General features: G+C 43.4%; 1 protein-coding gene across 2 annotated transcripts in view; it reads left to right on the plus strand.

Annotated features, from left to right (window-relative positions):
* Window positions 1-12,418, plus strand: part of LOC126272445 (matrix metalloproteinase-2-like) — an 884,734-nt gene that overhangs the window by 186,491 nt on the left and 685,825 nt on the right. The window lies entirely within an intron of this gene.

Raw genomic sequence — 12,418 nt, forward strand, 5'->3', positions numbered from 1 at the left:
TGAACTCCGATTCGAAAATGACAAAATGAATTAATCGATACCGCGGCGCGACGTTATATGAAGATACCGAAACGAACGAAATGAAATTCCGTCAACCTAAAAAGCTACGAAAAATATTATGAGTAATAGTTTCATTAGAACGTCAGCTCCATTCCTGCAGCAAAAAGGTGCTTTCAGCCTATTGTCAGAGACGCATGCGGTTGCGAGTTTGACGAGGTCGCATTGCCGGCGGTGGAACACAGTTTCACTTCACTTCACTGCACGCAACACATCAACGATGAATGAAGACGGCCGCCCGCTGCTCTCCCGGCTGCCCGGCTGCCCCGCCGCAGTGCACATGCCTCCGGCGCCGTTCCGGTCTTTCTTCGGCGGCTCTCCCCTTTAAGTGGCCATTGTGAGCTTTCCGCGGGCCAGTAAAAGCCTCTGCAGAAGCCGACGCCGCAGCCCTAGCCGGCCGTACCAGAAGCGAAGGCCAGCCATTAACGGCGCCCCAGCCACTCGCCTGCCGCAACCGCAACTGTATCAGTTTCGGTCGCCATTACACGGGTGCGCTCCCGGCTATAATGGCCTGCGTAAATGCGTATGCATATTACGTGGATGTTGCGTTTGACAAATGAAACTGCTGTGCACGCGGTTTGAACAATTCTCGGCCCCCTGTCTCGAGCACAGTAGCGCCAAGAAATGTAGGAGAGACCCGAGGGCGCTGTTCTGGCGCTGCGCCTCTTGCATGTTATTTCCTAATTGCAGGTACCACGCGTATGCAAGCGAGACATTGGTCTACATTTATGCCTGCATTAGTAGTACTGTGGTAGTGTTGCGCATCCGAAATTTAGCACGGCGTTATCGGATTCACAGTTCGTTGGCTCTCTCAGTGTTACTGAGTGCTGTGCCTCACGGATACTGCCTCAAGACAGCCATGTGAAGCGAAAACGAGTTATGTAAATAAACGAAATAGAATATCCACAGTTTTGTAGTTTTCATTTCAGATGGTTCAAATGGCTCTGAGCACTATGGGACTTAACTAAATGGTGAAATGGCTCTGAGCACTATGGGACTTAACATCTATGGTCATCAGTCCCCTAGAACTTAGAACTACTTAAACCTAACTAACCTAAGAACATCACGAGGCAGAGAAAATCTCTGATCCCCCCGGGAATCGAACGCGGGAACCCTGGCGCGGGAAGCGAGAAAGCTACCGCACGACCACGAACTGCGGACGGGACTTAACTACTTAACTTCTTAGGTCATCAGTCTCCTACAACTAAGAACTACTTAAACCTAACTAACCTAAGGACATCACTCACATCCATGCCCGAGGCAGGATTCGAACCTGCGACCGTAGCGGTCGCGTGGTTCCAGACTGAAGCGCCTAGAACCGCTCGGCAACTAGGGCCGGCTGGTTTTCATTTATAAATATATATAAATAATACATAAAGTTCCTCTCCCAAGCAGATACATCCTATTATTTTTCTTTCTCATTCTGAACATAACTACTGATTTCAGAATGAGATTTTCACTCTGCAGCGGAGTGTGCGAAGATATGAAACCTCCTCGCGGATTAAAACTGTGTGCAGGACCGAGACTCGAACCTTTCGCGGGCAAGTGCTCTACCAACTGAGCTATCCAAACACGACGCACGCCGTCTCCCCGCAGCTTTACTTTCGTCAGTACCTCGTCGCCTACCTTCTAAACTTTACAGAGGCTCTCCTGCGAACCGAATCAGCGCCCACTCCGCTGCAGAGTGAAAATCTCATTCTGGAAACATCCCCCAGGATGTAGCTAAGCCATGTCTCCGCTATATCCTTTCTTTCAGTAGTGCTAGCCTTGGTTCGCAGAAGAGCTTCTGTAAGGTTTGGAAGGTAGGAGGCCGGCCGGGGTGGCCGAGCGGTTCTAGGCGCTTCAGTCCGGAACCACGCGACTGCTGCGGTCGCAGGTTCGAATCCCATAGTGCTCAGAGCCATTTGAACCATTTTTTTTTCTCTCCCTCTCTCGTCGTATTATTTGATCTTGCTACATTCGGCAAGTTTACATAAACTCAGTCTAAAGCCACTTCTTGCAACGATCTTCTATGCCTTGCTTCGTTAGTAGTAACTCACAAGTTTTAAATTTAAATGACCTGTAGACACCACGTTGTGTAGAAATACTGTGATGACCTGTCGCTAAATAGTTGTTGACCTCTGACTGGCGCGTGTAATTTCTTAAATTACCTCGTTCTGCTTCGTTCTAGACGATTCGCAAAAAGTGTGCAACGTGCCAGTCGCGGGAAGTCCACACGCGGGCTGAGCGACTCCCAGCCTGCCCGCACCGGTGTCGCAGCGTTGCATGCAGCTCAGGAACGTCCGGTCTGCTGCAAGAAGCGCAGCTGCAGATATGCTCTGCGGATGCCATCGTGTCGCCTTATTTCTATTCTCGCTTCACTCATATAACGGTTCTTGGGGACTGTGCCCGAGTATCTATAGTGAAACACACTGCTAGGCACTACAAACTAGTGATATCTTCGAAGATTGTGGTTGATAAAACTGTTAAAGTTCTGAGCTCTAGAATCAGGTCGCCGCGCGGGATTAGCCGAACGACCTTGGGCGCTGCAGTCATGGACTGTGCGGCTGATTCCGGCGGAGGTTCGAGTCCTCCCTCGGGTATGGGTGTCTGTGTTTGTCCTTAGGATAATTTAGGTTAAGTAGTGTGTAAGCTTAGGGACTGATGACCTTAGTAGTTAAGTCCCATAAGATTTCACACACATTCTTTTTTAATCAGGTCGAAAGCGAAAGCTGACAGTTAATCTAAATGAGTAGTTTCTGGCGGCTTTATTTACAGACTCTCACCAAACACGAAAAATAATGTTACTACCACGAAAAAGAGTCGAAAAATAAAAGGAAAATTGTGTCGTAGTTACTGGAGAGTGTAGGCTTCTTATTTTTCTGTACTATAGTTTCAGAAGATTGCACGAGTTCATGTTAACCATTTTCTCCCGTTTCTTTATCCATGGCACTCAAGCGTAGCTACAGGGTACCTAAAATACTATGATCGCTCTCAGTCATATCCATACTTACTACGAAAATATATGCATGTGTGTGTATGTATATTCCACATCTCCTCCTAAACCAGAGGACCGATTTCAACAAAACCTGGTACACATATCCATCACTGCGAGCCAATAACCAGTCCGTGTCATAGTTGACATACGGCATCACAAACAAAAATATGCGTGAAAAACTGTCGCTTCACGCATGTAGATTAAACTTATTACTTCTGTGCTAGTAACTCCACTCGCAATACATTTCGCAGACAGTATCCACATATGCTGCTAAATGCATCTAGAAAATCATATCATGGTATCACACATAATTCAGGAAATATTACGTCTTAAATACTGAGATGCGAGAAAAACTGCAGCATTGTGACGACGTTTAAATTTAGTCCTTCTTTTCTACTATCTCTAGTCGCAGCATATTTTTGAGACAGTGAAAAATGCCACGTAATGCATGAAATTTTAGTACCTTTATTCTTTACTACTAAGACACTCCTACAGTCGAGTCTAGGCTGCTTAAGGAAATCCCTTACACTCGACAGCGCTTTTCACGTCTTTCAACTGCAAAGCGCAAACGGCTTTAGACGAAAACAATCCTCCGTTTATGTAGCTATGAAGAGACGTTGCAGTAGAAATGTTAACAAAATTGCGTTCTAGACTCGTGAAGCAGCTGCGTCCAGCATAAAGGAACTGTCGACAATATTACAGTTCACAGACAGTTCATTTCTTGTTTTCATTTCTAATACAAAATTAATTGGCCGGTGAGGATGGCCGAGCGGTTCTAGGCGCTACAGTCTGGAACCGCGCGACCGCTGCGATCGCAGGTTCGAACCCTGCCTCGGGCATGGATGTGTGCGATGTCTTTAGGTTAGTTAGGTTTAAGTAGTTCTAAGTTCTAGAGGACTGATGACCTCAGAAGTTAAGTCCCATAGTGCTCAGGGCCATTTGAACCAACAAAATTAATTATCAAAATGAATCAGGGCAATGCTGCGTTTGCCACCTAGTATGATGATAATTCTCTGGCGCTAAACTTTCTGTTTAGATACACAGTCACACACACCAACAACAGTGCCTGTTCTTGACCTTTCCGATTCATTGCTAGACTGCTTTCGAACTCCACAATATCCACAAAACCCATAATATTTAATACAATAACCCGTAGCAGTAAACACGCTGCTTTAATGGTCCTCCTATAATCCCCAGACGAAACTCGCGTAGCGCACGCAGCATAAGGCGCTGCGCGGCGTGGCTTGCTTTTATTGCATCTTCGATCCGGCAGCCACATCCGCGGATATGGCCCCGGGCAATTACCAACTTCGGCCAACTTCGGCCCGCCGCAGGCCCACTACAGCCCGTTCATATCGCTGCTGCCCTTATAGCCCCCACAACGCGCACACCTCGCGGTCGCCTACCTCCGAAGCTTGAAATAAAAGTTTGTATTTATCTTGGCCGGAGCTTTCCTCTCTGCCGAAATGGAGTCCTTAAAGTTTGCACACGAAACAGCTGCTCCTTACGAGATAACTAAAGTTTTGATACTGATCAAAGCAATCCCCCATCAGGTAATTATTCGACCCACAAATTACCAAAAACAATAACTGAATATTTATTTGTCCAGATTCATGTGTCCAGAGTTGAGTTCTACCTACCAGAGCTCCGTCTATAATTAATCGAAAGGTGTCTTCTTGCTTGATATTCATTATACGCTTTACAGCTGGATTTTTTAATGACGTGACTGAATCAGGGATTAAAGTAGGAAAGATTTTATTTATTTATTTTTATTTTACACGTCTAGTTCCGTAGGACCAAATTGAGGAGCAAATCTCCAAGGTCTTGGAACGTGTCAGTGCATGAAGTTACAACATAAAACTAATAACAGATAAAATAAAATGTTTATGAACTCAAAAAAAAGACAACCCATAAGTTTATATAAACGCAATGAGCTATACAACACGGGAATCAGCTTCATTTTTCAAGAGAATCCTTGACAGAATACAAGCAGTGACTCATGAGGAAACTCTTCAGTTTTGATTAGTGCTACGATTTTTGCATTCTTGTGGTATATTATAGAAAATGGATGCAGCGGTATTCCGCACACCTTTCTGCACAAGAGTCAAGGAAGTGCGATCCAAATGCAGATTGATTTCCATAGTAAGGCACTACACTGGCTACCAAAGGGAGAAATAGGTACTAGGCAATAGATGTGCAGTAATGTAATGCATTTTTGGGATTTATGTATTTCGCATATTCATATGGCTCATTACCGTACACGTAACGACCATTTGAACAAAGAAAACATAGAAACCGAGCGTTATTTTTTTACTCTAGATTTCATGTTACAGAGCTATTACTATTGGATGATACTGTTCGACTGCCTACACAGACATTTCGTCATTGAATCTTCTTAGTTTGAATTTAATTTTTTGTGTAGCTAAAATGGATCCAGTATGAGTCTAATGAACCACACCAAACACAGACGAGACTACGTACACACTAATATTATCTAACAAAAACCGCCTTTCTCGCCTTCCTGAAACGATGCTTGTCCTGTGTAAAACAAAGGGTATCTGCTGTCTGTGAAACGTACCCTTAGAAAAATTGTACACGATTGTGCTTAAACTGACACACAATATTTTTTTAGCGCAACGCAATCTGACTTTCATTAATCCCTACAAAAGAATGGCCCTGACTAACATTAACCTATACCTTTCACAAATCACTTACCTCACAAAAATCTTAGTTACTCAAGCTAACGCAATACAGCGAGCGCCACTACTGCCAGCTAAATAAAAGATTCGAACTCTGAAGGCACTAACTACTGATAGGCATAGTTAGCAAATGAAAGATTTTGATTGAGAACAAACAATGTATTTACCTTACTAGTGTTCAAAAGTCATAATGTATATTGCAGTTCATGACATCCAGTCTTACAAATTTCAAAACTCCGCCATTTCTCTCCCCACATCCACCACTGATGGCGGTTCACCTCCAACGCTACGCTTCGCGCTGTTAACATCCAGCTGCTCAACACTACAATGGCAGACAACAATGCGAACTAGCCACAGACTGCATACAGCACAGCCAGTGATTTTTCATACAGAGCGCTATGTGGCGTTACCAATAAGAAAACCTAAACAGCCTACTTACAACTGACCCAGAAAGCTGTAAAAGTGGAAACACAAACACGATAATAATGAAAGGTGTTCCTAAGGTAGAGCCAGCCAGACAAACACAGAATCAGGCGCCTGGGGTATCACAGAACGGTTCAGTAGGAAAAGACTTCGAGAGAAATCTGAGGAACAGCAAACTCAACATATTTCCCGTAAAGGAAAAACTTTTGCTGTTCGTGTACACTAATATAATCACAGCTGTAGAGAGGAGTTGTTATGGTAGCAAATAGGACATCTCCTCTTCGTCTCATTTCAGGAGGTTAACGGGAGGAGCTTAAACAATGGGACCATCAGATCTGTTAGGAGCGAATGTTGACGAGTCTCAGGTATGCCGTAGAGAGACCTTTTCCTGAGTACCCAGATAGCGGCTTTCCATGCGACGGCGCCTAGTCTGCGAGAAAACCGATGCTGAAGGCTTATGCGTACCTCGTTTACCTGTAACGTTAGTCTAAGGGTATGTCAAATGAAAACGATTTAGACAGAAAAAGTAAGTAAACGGTTTAGTATTCCAAAACTAATCGCTGTAACTGTTAATACATTTATTCCTCTGTCAGACAAAATAGTTATTGTCTTCATGTTGGCGGTTGCGTACGGAACGATGAGTGTACTTCTTCGTTCAAAGCAAATAGACAGCCACGACTGTCTTTCTCCAGAGTCCCAAAAACATGGAAATCGCGTGGGGAGAGATCAGCACTAAATGGAGGATGTGTAAGGGCTTTGCAGCGAAACTTCTGCAGCGTACTCAAGCAAAACTGGCAATACGTGACCGTCTCTTGGAAGCTCTTACACATTCTCCATACAGTCCCAAACTCTCCTCATATATTGCATTTGCGATATACCTGCACACGTCATCCAAGCTCTGTTTGACTCAAAGCCCAGGTGTATCAAGGCCGTTTTTACAGACAGATTGGGTTGTTCTGGGTACTGATTTCTCAGGGTCTATGCACCCAAACTGCGTGAAAATGTAATCACATGTCAGTTCTAGTATAATATATTTGTCCAATGAATACCCGTTTATCATCTGCATTTATTCTTGGTGTAGCAATTTTAATGGCCATTAGTGTACATTGTATGGTGTCTGTTTCCTTAATTACTCTAATGATGATATTTTCCAAACATGTCATTAAAAAGGGTGGTCACAAAAATACCTGTGGCTATTTTACTATTATCAGAGCGTCCATAATAGCTACTCCCATACTCCTATATAGTCTCCTAATGCGATATACTTGTGTTTTGAGACCTGAGGAAAAGACATTTGCGGTCGTCGATTTGCTCCGGACGAAGAGATGTACGCCTGGGTACAGTGATAGTTCCGTAGGCAACCGCAAACATTTTACAACGAAGCCACTGACAGTGTTTTTTCACAGTGGGTTGTAAATGTATTTACATTCGAACTAAAACAGTTTACTTACTTTTTCCAATCTGTCTGGTTTTAATTTCACTACTGCTTATAGCGTTTCGACCAAGCGAGCGCATCACATCGGTTAAGGTGCGCGATTGGCACGCTAGTGGTATGTCTACAAACCCTCCTGTGTACTTTTTTTTCCAATTTGTCTCTTTGAGAAAAGATTCCATGAAAATACATTCTTTAATTTTGGATTAATTTCGTGCATCTGCTTTCACAGGAATGATCAAAGACGCGTGATTAGCATCGAAGTTGATCCAATAAAGAACAATCTTTTTAAATGTAAAGGAACTGTGTTTTCCGATTTCGCTTCTGAAAAATTCGTGTGCCTGCAAGGCAGTAGTTTTCAGTAATATGTGTGAGGCTCTACGAATTTGTATTCCAGTTACTTCTGCGTCAAATACCATCCGCAATTCTAGCACATCAAGCGATAGCGACTAGATGATTCTGTAATCTATTCTGTAAGAAATGGAATACAAATTTGAAGAAATATTCCGCATGAAAATCCGCTAGCCAGGTACTCTTATGGGTCTCTCTACAGCATGGGGCAACCGATGCTAAACATTCATCAACCAGTATATTTCAAATCAGAGACATATACGAAATTCTAATCATAATAAAGACAAACCTTACAGTTGTGAACGTGAGATGAACCTTGTCTATGTAGTATCATGTAAAGGGTTTTGACGTCAATATACAGAAAGACTGCGCCTATCTCGCACACTATGAACTCGCTTGTAGCTTACGAAAGAAAATGAAATTAGATCGCAAACCTGGTCGGAACGTCAGTACATCGGGTAGGGTCCGTACAATATAAATGTGATAAAAAGTCATGAAAAGGATAGTAATTAATGAAACATCAATTGATGGGGCCGAACAGTAATACATAAAATAGCATGAAAGAAGAATATGAACCACCAAAAAAAAATCTTGATAGCTACGGTGATTGCTCAGTGGTTTGTGAATGATTTTCCGAAATGAGAGTGACGCTTGGGGAAGACAAATGTCTGGAGGAACTCTCCGAGCGACGACTTCAGCCATCAGGGCAAGGTAAACAGCGGAGGGAAAACAAATGTTTCCGTTCCCTTCCGCCACGGTGTGGACGGCTGAGAGATAGCCTCGGACCCTCCCCTGGAGTTTAACTTACAACTTCACACTTTCTCTCCTTCCCTCTTAGTTTTCTTTTCTAGTGCCGCACTGTGATTCTAACGTAGCAGTGGGATCGGTTATAGAAGAGTGTTTTGTCTGTAATGCTTGTAAGAACAGTATACCATGCGCCTTAAAAAAAATCCGCTAAAAATATCGCAATTCGCAATGCTTTTAAGAGCTTCTTCTTGTTAATTTTCGGTCTGGTAGTTCATACCTGTAGCTTTCTTCCTCGGTGTTCGCAGAATAGTAAAGGCTTGTCCATACGAGTTGCTATAGGGCTCAAAGTTTCCCACCTTGTATATCTGCTCACATTTCGTCGCAGTTGTGCTATCACATTTGCTTTATTTAGAGCATCTAAATATTAGCACACTAGTTCTCGTCTACATTTTATCGCCATAATAATGTATGACGACATTCTGCCCTTCTGTTATCAGTTTAATCTGCCAATAAACATTGCGTAGTTGTTAAACATTACAATACCTGCTTCCAGATCTTTACATGACCACAGATTTTCTATACGGCACGCACTCAAAAAGAGACGATTATTTCATAGTCTAAAGTATTGTAAAGAGACGTTGGTTTACAGCATTTAAATATTAAAAAAAAATATATTTATTATGCACAATAGATGTATGTCACTTCTTTATTACAGCTTCCAGTCTCAGTCAAACGACGGATAATTCTCAAACGATGACATTATTAGTCTGCCTCAAAATCGTCAGTTTCTTTACCGAAACTGGCAATATTAATTAAGAAGTGGCTTACATCTCTTGTACATGGTCACGATTTTCCAGAAACAAGAATAGAAGATGAAACTTCCTGGCAAATTAAAACTGTTTGCCGGACCGAGACTCGAACTCGGGACCTTTGTCTTTCGCGGGCAAGTGCTCTACCAGGAGAGCTTCTGTAAAGTTTGGAAGGGAGGAGACGAGGTACTGGCAGAAGTGAAACTGTGAGGACTGGGCGTGAGTCGTGCTTGGGTAGCTCAGTTGGTAGAGCACTTGCCCGCGAAAGGCAAAGGTCCCGAGTTCGAGTTTCGGTCCGGCACACAGTTTTAAACCGCCAGGAAGTTTCACATCAGCGCACACTCCGCTGTAGAGTGAAATTTCATTCTAAGAATAGAAGATGACACTTAAGTCCAATAATTCTTTGCGTGTGATTATGAACTATATCATAATGAAGTTCAATTGCCACCGGCCGCTGTGGCCGAGGGGTTCTAGGCGCTTCAGTCTGGAACCGCGCTGCTGCTACGCTCGCAGGTTAGAATCCTGCCTCGGGCATGGATGTGTGTGATGTACTTAGGTTAACTACGTTTAAGTAGTTCTAAGTCTAGGGACTGATGACCTCAGATGTTAACTCCCATGGTGCTCAGAGCAATTTGAACCATTTGAACTTTAATTCCATTCTGAGTATCCAGATCGCGTCCCCGTTGGTATTATTGCTTGGAATTAATTGATAAGTACATTACCAGTACACTGAAGTCGATTATTCGTTAAATATTTTTTTGTGAATGTATTCTTCATTATGTATTGACACCTAGAGATGCGGTGCAGTTATCAAAAAACTACACACTCAATTTGTAATTGCAATCTCCTGTCTGATCTTATTTTCCAGTTGTTTCCCTGTCATTTCAGATAAATGCCAGCATGGTTCCATTGAAAAAGGTCATGACCGATTTCATCCCAATCTTTGTTCAACCCTAGCTACCGCTTCATCTGAAACGATCACAAAGTAAAAGAACGTTAAACCTAACCTTACGTAGCCCCTCTGTATAATGTGCCTAAACAACATGTATCGCGCGATTCTGCAACACACATTTCCACGGAGAGTGCTATAGACGTCGGAGCGCCATCGAATTCAAACCGCCACAAGAACTGCACTAAGGCTGTTGTAGTCCGTTGATTTTTAACCCCACATCTTCTAATCAGACCTACAAAAGTGTGGTTCACTGAATTTGTCTGGTTATACATGTGTGGTTCAAAAATGGCTCTGAGCACTAAGGGACTTAACATCTGTGGTCACCAGTGCCCTAGAACTTAGAACTACTTAAGCCTAACTAACCTAATGGCATCGCACACATCCGTGCCCGAGGCAGGATTCTAACCTGCGACCGTAGCGGTCACGCGGTTCCAGACTGAAGCGCCTAGAACCGCACGGCCACATCGGCCGGCACATGTGCGGTCCTGGACCAAAAAATACCGTAGTCCTACTTAATAAAATGCTATTAATCATTTTACTTTTTTACAGTACTGTATGTCATTAAAAAGTTTTTCGATAGCTTAAGCAACAGATGGAGTTTTTTGAACCAAACAATACCAGCAGCCGGATTCCACAACAAAATAGATTTCAGAGGTTACAGTGATAACATCAGCGATATGGTCAGCAGTTCGGACGTACTTAATTGAAAGAATTTCCATATCATTACGGTACTGACATTCAGTCATAATTTATTCACCGGGATGAAATCAACTGGCTTAATCGCGCCCTATACATTCGCCGTGAAATGCACCATTTATGAATAAGCGAAAATGCGCTTCTAGTCTAGCGAAATGCAGACTGAAAGCAAATACAGTGTCTTTTAAAATAAAAACTATTAATTTTATTGTTTTCTCTGACGAATAATAGTGAAATAAAAGACAGTTCTTCCTATTTCTAAACGTTGCCCAGATGTACACTACTAGCTTTTAAAATTGGAACACCCGGAAGGATAGCAAACAACAAAATTTTATTCATTGTACGTGTACAGTGCAGTAGGGAGAATACATGGCTAAATTTGTGATCAGGTGGTGTACGCGGTGTGAATTTTAGTGCACAGAGCTGCCACATTCGGCTGTAACATCCACTCTAACGTGACTGGGATTCGGGTTAAACTAAGCTTTTATGACATACGGATTCGTCAGTCTATTCTGCAACTCTATCCTGATGTCATTAATCGTAGTGGCTTTCGAACGGTGGCGTGCTTGTCTCTAGGCAACTCATGATCAAATGTCTTGTGTGGGTGACATGTGGAGAACATGGTGACCAACACTCGAACACCCTCGTATCTCACAAGATGCTCATTTGACCGCTTCTTGAGTATTTTTCATCTGTCAGGGATCCTTAGCAGGTAGGTCTAATAGAAGAGATAGATAAGATCCGTCGAAGGACGGCGCGTTTCGTCACGGAATCGTTTAGCCTGCGCGAGAGCGTTACAGAGATTCTCGGCAAACTCAATTGGCAGACGATAAAAGAGAGCGTTGTGCATCACGAAGAGAATTACTATTGAAATTTCAGAAAGACTCGGACAACTTATCAATTCCCCCCACGTACGTAGATGTAGATAAAGTAGGTCGGGACAGCACCGACAACACGCACTCCTGAGTTATCCAGTTGACAGATGACGTCACCGAGACCTCAGAGCCACCGCTTTACCGCGCGAGAAATATAACGGCTTCTGTCCATATTGTGGGTTATTTGAACCAGAGATAATGGTGTTGAGTACCCAATGGCACCCCAGACACCACATTAGCTGCTTCGCATGTATGACGATGACAATGCATTCAGGGAACGTCCGTTCTCCTCGGAGCCTCCAGAGACGGGTACGACCACCGTGATGCTGTACGCAGAAGCGGAACACACCTGAAAAGACGACGCGGCTCCTCTGCTGTGTCCCGTGTTGTGGAGCCCGCT

The sequence above is a fragment of the Schistocerca gregaria genome, chromosome 1 (assembly GCF_023897955.1).
Source record: "Schistocerca gregaria isolate iqSchGreg1 chromosome 1, iqSchGreg1.2, whole genome shotgun sequence".
In the NCBI taxonomy this organism is placed as follows: domain Eukaryota; kingdom Metazoa; phylum Arthropoda; class Insecta; order Orthoptera; family Acrididae; genus Schistocerca; species Schistocerca gregaria.